Genomic DNA, 8,852 nt, shown 5'->3' on the forward strand with positions numbered 1-8,852 from the left:
TGTTAAGCAGAAGTTTTTTATTAGTTCAAAGGAATGGTGAGCTGAGTACAGCCGAATGGAAATGAGTGTAGTTACGTAAATACTGATATAAAAATAATTATTATAAACTGCACCAAAATCAATAAAAACGAACATAATTGTATCAGAATTAAATCTCCAATACTTGCCATTTAATCAACCTTGACTTAAAGCGTTCATGTCTGCAGGAATTCATATTGTTTGGGTCTTTCGGTAAAGTCACGTAGAGAGAAAAAATAACCAAAAAAATAATAAAAATTTCACGACGTTTCAATCGCAACATGAGCGGTCGTCATCAGGAAAAGTGGGGTTAGCTGCTAAAGACAACTGCTTATAAAGCTTTGAAAAGGGCATAGCCCAAATGTCATCAGCCAATGCCATTGCAAGTGGTGGGTAGCGACCGCGGCGGTGGTGGGCTTTCCACCAATCACAGGGCTGCCAGGCAGAAATTAGCATGTCAATGCAAGATCGCCGAGACTCCTTCACGGCGAGTGCGCCAAGGTGGCTATGTTAATGTGAGAGATTAGTATGTTAATGGGAGATCCTGAAGCAGCAGCCTCGAGGATGGCACACGAGGTAGCTGTGTTAGTGAGAAATGACATCTGTTAATGTAAAAAACTCAGAGAGCCGAAAAAAACAACTAATATTGGAAGGTGGTAGGCTGGGAACATAATGGCCCGTTATGACTTAAACTGGTTAACAATGTCCTTCCAATGATTGCTCAGTTTGTACCCATCTTCTCGGTTGAAATTGTGTCTGTGTTTACACATCTGCATTGCTTCATGAACGAATCTTTGCTGATAGGCAGTGGGTTTGCAGAGTACCTTCGTCTTGGAAAAATCAATTTCGTGTATGCCCACAGCATTAAAACAATGATCAGCCACGGCTGAGGTATTGGTCCTACCGTGTTTCAGATCTGGCTTATGTTCACGAACATAGTCCGAAACATGTCACTTAATTTCCCCAATGTAACTACTGCCGCAGACACAGCTTAGTTTTTAGACGCCGGGGTGTTGCATGTCAGGGATCACATCCTTCACAGATGGGATCAGATCACAAATTGTATGTACTGTGTTGAATCGAACCTGGATCTTGTGTTTCCTCATGAGTTTAGAAATATTTTTGGTGACCCCTGCTATATATGGCAAGGTGATGGTTTTGATTGGTTACTGAGATGGTTCTTTCCCAATGGTTGGGGTGATAGCTTTTCGGATTGTGTATTCTGAATATCCATTCATTTTGAGGGCTTGGTGTACGTGTTCCAGTTCACTGGCTAGGTGGTGATGGTCGGAACAACATCGAGCTCTATGGTGTAGAGTTTTGATGAGAGAATTCTTCTGGGATGGATGGTGGTGTGAGTCAGGTTTTGTTAGGCATTCGTATGGGTGGCTTTCCTGTAGACAGATTGTCCCATTGAGCCATCTGGTCTCTGTACGATGAAAACATCCAAGAATGGTAATTTGCCATCCTTTTCCACCTCCATGGTGAATTTGATCGCTGGGTGTATGGAATTGATGTGGTTGAAGAATTGGCCCAAAGCTGGTAGGCCATGTGGCCAGATGAGGAACGTGTCATCTATGTACCTCTTAGACAAGGACGTAGGGTGGATGCCTGGATGGCATCTGTCTCAAAATATGTTTCCATTAAAAATTGGCTTCAACTGGAGATAAGGGCGAACCCATTGGGGTAGCTTCAACTTCTTTGTATAGTGTTCCATTCCAGGTGAAGTAAGTGTTGGTGAGGCAGTGTCCAACCAGGGCCGGTACATCAGCATTCAATCCTTGTTGGACCAAATCGTCAATGATTGCAATGGTGTAAGGCACAGGAACTTTAGTAAACAACGATACTAGATCGAAACTGACAAGCAAATCACCTGGAAATAGTGAGATGTCATTAATTAACGATACCAAGTGAGCTAATTTAAGTACAGCTGAGGTGGTCTTACTAGTGAATGGTTGTAAGGTCTGAGACAGAAATGGGGCCCGTTTGTAGGTGAGTGAGTCAATAATGAAGACGATAGGATGAAGGGGTGTATCTTCTTTATGATTTTTGGTAAGCCATAAAGTCTGGGTGGTCTAGCAGCAGAGGGTTTTAAGGAAAGACGCTTGGTTGGTTCGATTAAAGATGTTGAATCAGTGATGATATTGTTGGTTTTTGTAACAAGGCGGTTGGTGGGATCTCTATTGATTTTGGTAAATCTACCATCATTCAGTAGGTCCTGAATTTTGTTATTGTATTTTTTTTTTCCATGAGGACAGTGAAATTGCCCTTGTCGGCTGAGATGATGACGATGTCCTCTCTCTTTTTTAATTGAGAAAGCAAAAAACGCTCATCCTTACTGATGTTGCTAATAGGTGTCTTAGCGTTTTTGATTAATATGTGTCTTAGCGTTAATTAAGGACATCTTATGCTTGCTTGTTGATGTGCTTCACAGTGACGCTCGCTTCACCTGTTAGCGCTGTGAGCGCTGCTCCTTCCTCTGCCGATGTTCTGCCAGTGCAGCTACAGGAGCTGCTTTTATCGCCCTGGCAGTAGCTACGAGCAGATTCCAGGGGAGCCAGAAGCGTCCAGAATGACGCAGCTGCTCCCAGGGCTTCCCTCATCCACAGCAAATAGCAGTGACTCAAACCTGGGGTTCAGCTGTGTGACGTCTTCTCTAAACTAGCACATCAACAAGCATGGCCCTGAGTGTTTACTTTCCTGCGATGCACGTGAAGGAGAGGAACGTCTGGCCAGGCTGGCCGGTCTGGAACCCCCGCGGTGAAAGTCTCTTCCAGCAGCTGCAGCGAGACATGAGGAGCGAGATTGAGAGGATGGAGAGAATCTTCCGTGGAGTCGATCAGCTCAGCAGCCACACGCAGGCTCCGGGTAGCCTCGGAGACGCACTGCTGCAGCAGCCGGCCGTGAGCAGTGGGTTCCAGATTGAAGATCCACAGGAGCAGGGAGGCGGGTTTGTCGCGTCCCTGGACGTGCAGGACTTCTCCCCACAGGACCTGGCCGTGAAGGTGTCTGGAGACAAGCTGGTGGTGGCCGGACGGCGCGAGGTGAAGAGCGGAGAAGTCAGCAGCGGCAGCTACAGCCACAGCTGCCAGGAGTTCCACAGGGAGACGCAGCTGCCCAGGGACGTGGACCCGCAGAGCGTGAGCTGCTGCTTGACTGAAGACGGGAAGCTGAAGTTCAAGGCTCAGCGCCGCGCCCTCCCTGCAGCGGCCGAGAGGGTGGTGGTCATTGAGCAGCCAGCGACAGCGACTCCTGGCACGGCCTCTCAGTCCACTGGCACCACTCACGCGTAGAGTGGCGCCTGGAGCATCCATTCCAGCAACCTGCTTCATTGATGTTTTAATTGTATGGATATTTTGTTTAATCAGTTTCTTCTATCCACGATATGTTCACTAATATGTACGTGTTTCAGCGTTTGCAATTAACTTAATTTGATTACGTGTATCGCTGTACAGGATTGCTAAATTGTTTCGCGTCGTTTTAATTTGCCATTACACTTTAATATATTGCAATAAGATAATGCTAAATGTGTTATTCAAGTATTTTTCATCAACGCTGCTATAGCAATGTAAGTCATACTACTATTACAATAATCTATGCCTCGAGTTTCCTTACTGGCTGGGTTTCTCTCCACCACAACATTAACTCTGTTAGTGGGTTCCAGCTGTTTCCACCGAAACTAGCTGGGTTACTGGCTACACGGATTTTTCCGTTTACAGTAACAAATAAACATTACACATACATGCAGGCATCGACTTACGAACACTCGACTTACGAATTTCCGCACTTAGGAACCAGCTACCATGAAACATGTTTTAACATTGAGAATTACAACGCGAACTCGCACTTGCAAACTGAACCGAGGATCTATTCTTTTTTCAGCGGAGCGATCCTCCACGAGTTGTATCATCCTCGCGCTTCCAGTGTTTGTGCTCGTGTGTGCGTGCGCGCACGTGTGTACATTATTGTGTTCCCACTTACAAACCGTTTGACTCACGAACGGGTCCCAGGAACTAATTGAGTTCATAAGTCGAGGACTGTCGGGATCGTTGTGTGAAACATAAAATACATACAAATTTATAAAAACATTTTATGTTCAAATACCTTGCATCCTGATGCTGGCTTGTCGTAAGGGGCGAAACGAGTCACCACAATTGCACACACACACACGGACAACAAACGCCACTAAGTGGCGGTGACGTTGCCACGGCACATGTGCCAGGCTAAGTGCACTTTATGGCCACGTGATCACGGGTCAGATCCAGCTGCCATGGTTTGACTGAGATGAGTGGCAGATGTGTAAGCTGTGCCTCCCCTACTGTGCCAACTTGATGTGTTTTATCCGCCTGAGGCTCTGCTCGTTGTTGTGAGCGTCTCTCTGCTGCCCTCTGTTGTTGCTGGAGGGCGACTACCTCCAACTGCCCAGTATCGTCCATTATGAGTCTCCTCCACATAGGCCGCTCTTTACACTGCTGGTACCAGTCATTCGCAAGTCAATTCAGTTCCACATCCTCTTGTACCACATCATTTAATCTCTTCTCTAGCCCGTGCCGCGCCTGTTTAGACCCCTTTAATGCAGTGGTTAGGGAGGCGTGGTACATGACCCAGCCAATGTAGCATTACCTGCTGGAAGCACTTACCGATGGGACTTTGTCCAGATCTGTAAAGGATTGTGAGCTCACACAATCCAGCCTGGTTAAACACAGGATGGATCGTAGGAAGGCCATCCTGAATGTTTATTACCGGCGAAGATGTTCCATTAGGGGGGTCCACGTTTGGCAAGCATCGAGAAGGAAGGGCATGACCGTGGCCGAGAAGATCCGAAGACTGCTGTGGAGCGACAGATATCAGGTAGCTTCCACACAGCGTCATGCAACCGATGAAAAGATAATGCCGCTCGACTGATTCGGAGTGAGATCTCTTCTGTCAAACCGGAGTTGGTCATAAGCACACTATCCAGATGTGGAAAACCATCCAATTTACAACTGGCCCATTACCAATGGGGAGTTAAGGGGTGGAGGGTTTAATGCAGACATGGGCTGGGCTTTTTAATCCGGCCCCCCGAACTTGTCCAAATATTATTAAATTAAATTTTACCTTTCACCTGTAATGCCCTCATTTCCCCATTAGATGGAGCACTTTGTCCGGGAATGTGGTAATTGGTTTGGGCGCAGGCCTCAGATGTTTTCATGATGTTTGATCAGTCACGTTACGACATGTTTTTGTATTGTTCATGTTCGTGCAATTTGTTAAATTGCCTTGCAAATAAATGCTTTGCTACCTGTTAAAGGCCAAATCCTTTCATGTAATGATTTTTACATGTCATTTATATTAGTTCACACAAACACTCCATCCATCTGTTCCTTGCCCGGCCCCTCTGTCAAATTTTAGAACCCATTGTGGCCCGCGAGTAAAAAAAATTGCCCACCCCTTGTTTAATGGCACAACATAGCGAGGCAGGTGCTTAGTTTTGGTGGGGCTGATGGTTAAGGCCCCACCTCTTAGTGCAGGGGTGGGGAACCTTTTTTGTGCCAAGGGCCATTTGGATATTTATAACATCATTCGCGGGCCATACAAAATCATCAACTTAAAAATGAGCCTATTATATTTGGTCAAACATTTAGTTAACTCACCCCTAATGCGATGGCTGGAACTGCTTCTCTTTGGTGAGGCGTGTGGAGATATTAGCTGGCATTGATGATGTTAGCTGGTATTGATGATGTTGCTACTCGCAACTGCTTTTCCAGGTTTGCTCCAAGATTGATTGAATTTCGAGTCCTGCCTGCGGTTGCCTTGGCAGGGCCAGACCAAATGATTTCGCAGGCCTCATGGCCGGCCGGCCGGACGTTCCCCACCCCTGTCTAGTGGCACGCTCCAGGTCTAGATCATTCGCATACGTAACATGGATGACAAATCGGGAGCAAGCTCTCAAGCGCACCCGGGCATCAATCCGCCTCCCATTGTATCTATATCAGATATAGATTGCTCCGGTACGGACATGGAAGGTTTCTCGAACGACGTGGACCAAAAATATTTTAAACAGTGTATGGAGCCAGAGGACATTACTGTCGAACCCCAAGGTTAACGGGGAATAGCTTTGTCTTCCGGCCAAGTAGCTTTACTCGGCCCTGCTCAATATCATGGAAGTCCTTAATTATTGTGAGCAGAGAGTCAGAGACTCCGAAAGCATGAAGAACAACCCAGAGTCCAGACCTATTGATGGTATCATAGGCATTGACCAGGTCAATAAAGCAGAGATGTAAGTCCTGTCGGAATTCAACACTCCTCTGCTGTAGCAAACGGAAGGAAGATGTGGCATCTGTGGCTGCCCTGGCCTGAAACCACAATGGGGCTCCCCAATCCTCTTCTCAGCATGCCTGGCAAGGTGATGTTGAATAATCCTTGCCAGGACTTTTTCTGGCAATCTAACACAGGCACAGACTCTAACCAAAACTATCGAATAATTACACGGTTTATTTAAAATTGCACTTTCAATTAATGTGCCTATTAATGTCATTATTTCGGCAAAAAATGTTTTTATCTTAAACTAGTGCAATGAAAAAAATACCCTTTATTGTAAAATTTGCAAAATAAAGACGATATAATTCCTGTACTGTTTTAGTTTATCTTTCTGAATACACATTTAATGAAAATGTGTTTTAGTGAATGGTTGTTTTTGAAGGTGATATCGTGTAAATGTTTTCCAAAGCTGCTTATGCAGCCGTCACCATCTCCAGCCGTGATTTCTCCACTTCTGTCCGAAGCCATCACCATCTCTTGCGGATTTGCAATGCAAAAATCTGTCTGGCTACTGCCCACCGGTTGATTTATTCGATCCATCTTCGCAGTGGACGCTCTATTGGTTGTGTTCCCTCCTTTAGCTCCCATTCCCACGTTAGTCACGACCACCGGCCGTCATCTCTTCAAGTTGTGTGTCCTGCCTCACCCCACCTTTCTAAACTAAAATTATGCCTTTAATTTGCATATGATGTCCAATTGACGTGTCCGTCTTCCATTCTCAGTTTAATTCCTAGCATGTGCATCTCTATGCTTCCTTGTGCACTTCTCAACATTGGTTCCATTGTCTTCGTCAATGGCCATGTTTGTGATGCATCTGTTGTTGCAGGTCATATCCACTGATTAAAAAACGTTCTGCTTTAGGAAAATGGCTTTGTTACGTTTCATGATTTAAGTTCAGATTCCAATCAGCACTGTGCTCTGCCCTGATACGCCTCTCTTAATAATTTTCATCCCTCTCCCCCTTCAACAACCGCCCCACGTATAAATGCACTTCTATGTTTTCAAGTTGTGTCCCTGTTCTTTTTGTTCAATTTGTTATTCCCCCGCACCTCCAATAAGCATGGTTGCCTGCGTACGGTGCGAAAGAAGTTCAGCATGCAAACATACGCTGCGTTGAAAACTTACTCTACAGCATATTCACACTGGAGACGCAGGAGGGTGCTGCTATGAGATTGCCACATTTTTGACTGTAGACCAAGCCTGGACAGATTTCTCAGTCAGCACTCAGTCTAGAATTATCAGAACTACACAGTAAACGACACAATGCGGGTGCTATATCTCGTAAGAATGAATACCCACCACCTAAACACAAATGGTAATTCCTGGACAGGTGACAACTCTAGCCATGCCCATGAAAAAATATATAGTGACTAACTTGGAGACGTAACTTCTTCGAGGCAATTCTTTAATTACACACCGAGCATACTGTTACACACTCTCTGCTGTAATACAACGCTCTGTCCCTCGCTTAAACGCAACTCTCACTCGTGGCTAGCCTACAACACAACGCTCGCCATCTGACACTGACGGCGCTGAACTAAGACAGGCAACTACTGCTAGCAGCACAATTATCAAGTGGATGACGACAGCGGCGAAGGCGACGATCTTCAACAGCAACGACGACGACGACGACGGCGATCCCACTCCAAACGATGGCCCTCATCCCCTGCTCGGGGTCCCCTTTAATCCTCTTAGCGCGGCCTCGCTCCCCTCCGGCCACGCTCCCCTTCTAGAATCTACTAGCAGGATCTCGACGTGTCCTACCCGAGATCCTTCTCAGGTCTATCACGTGGTCTGCTGTCAATCAGGGCTGCTTCACTCTGCAGATCCCCTTCCCTGCCAGCAGCCAGCGCTATGCTACGTAGTGACCAATTCTATGTGACTACACATACACAACATCCTGACCATCACTCGCCTATGCGGATGATAAAATATCAAGCATTGTAGATTTAATTCTGATCTACTGTTGTTCGTTTTGATTGATTTTGGCACAGTTTAAAATATATATTTTAATATCAGTACCAGCGGGAAGTACCCAGCGTTTCCCGGGGCAAAAATATATTTACAAACTTGTCTTCTCTTAAAAACATAACATATACATACACAAACACTAAGCTATTGTGCCCTTTGTCCATTTGTCCGTCAACAAAATTATAGGAGCGACACTAGAAAAACGGCGTATTCTATTATTTTTTTTTTTTTCTGTCAACGTGACTTAACCGAAAAAACCAAAGAGAATTCCTGCAGTCACGAAAACTTTGAATCTAGTTTTAGCGTGTTAATGTTAAATAAACGTGTTGTCTCCTATAGAAGCCTGAGTCTCCATTTGAGCCCACTACAACTGGTGTTGGAAGTGGCCAAACGTTAGTGAATTAACTATAGATTATGGAGACTAGGCGAACAATACGTACCAGGTCTCCAGATGAAGAGGACGACGACCCACCGGCCCCGGGGATGTCGGCGCAATCCCCCAGCCCCAACTGGGGGCCTGGGGTGTCCACCTCCGGTTCCAAACCGCCCTCCAAATTGCCTTA

Source organism: Petromyzon marinus, chromosome 4 (assembly GCF_048934315.1).
Source record: "Petromyzon marinus isolate PM22_M1 ecotype Great Lakes invasive population chromosome 4, UKy_Petmar_22M1.pri1.0, whole genome shotgun sequence".
NCBI classification, from domain to species: Eukaryota; Metazoa; Chordata; class Hyperoartia; order Petromyzontiformes; family Petromyzontidae; genus Petromyzon; species Petromyzon marinus.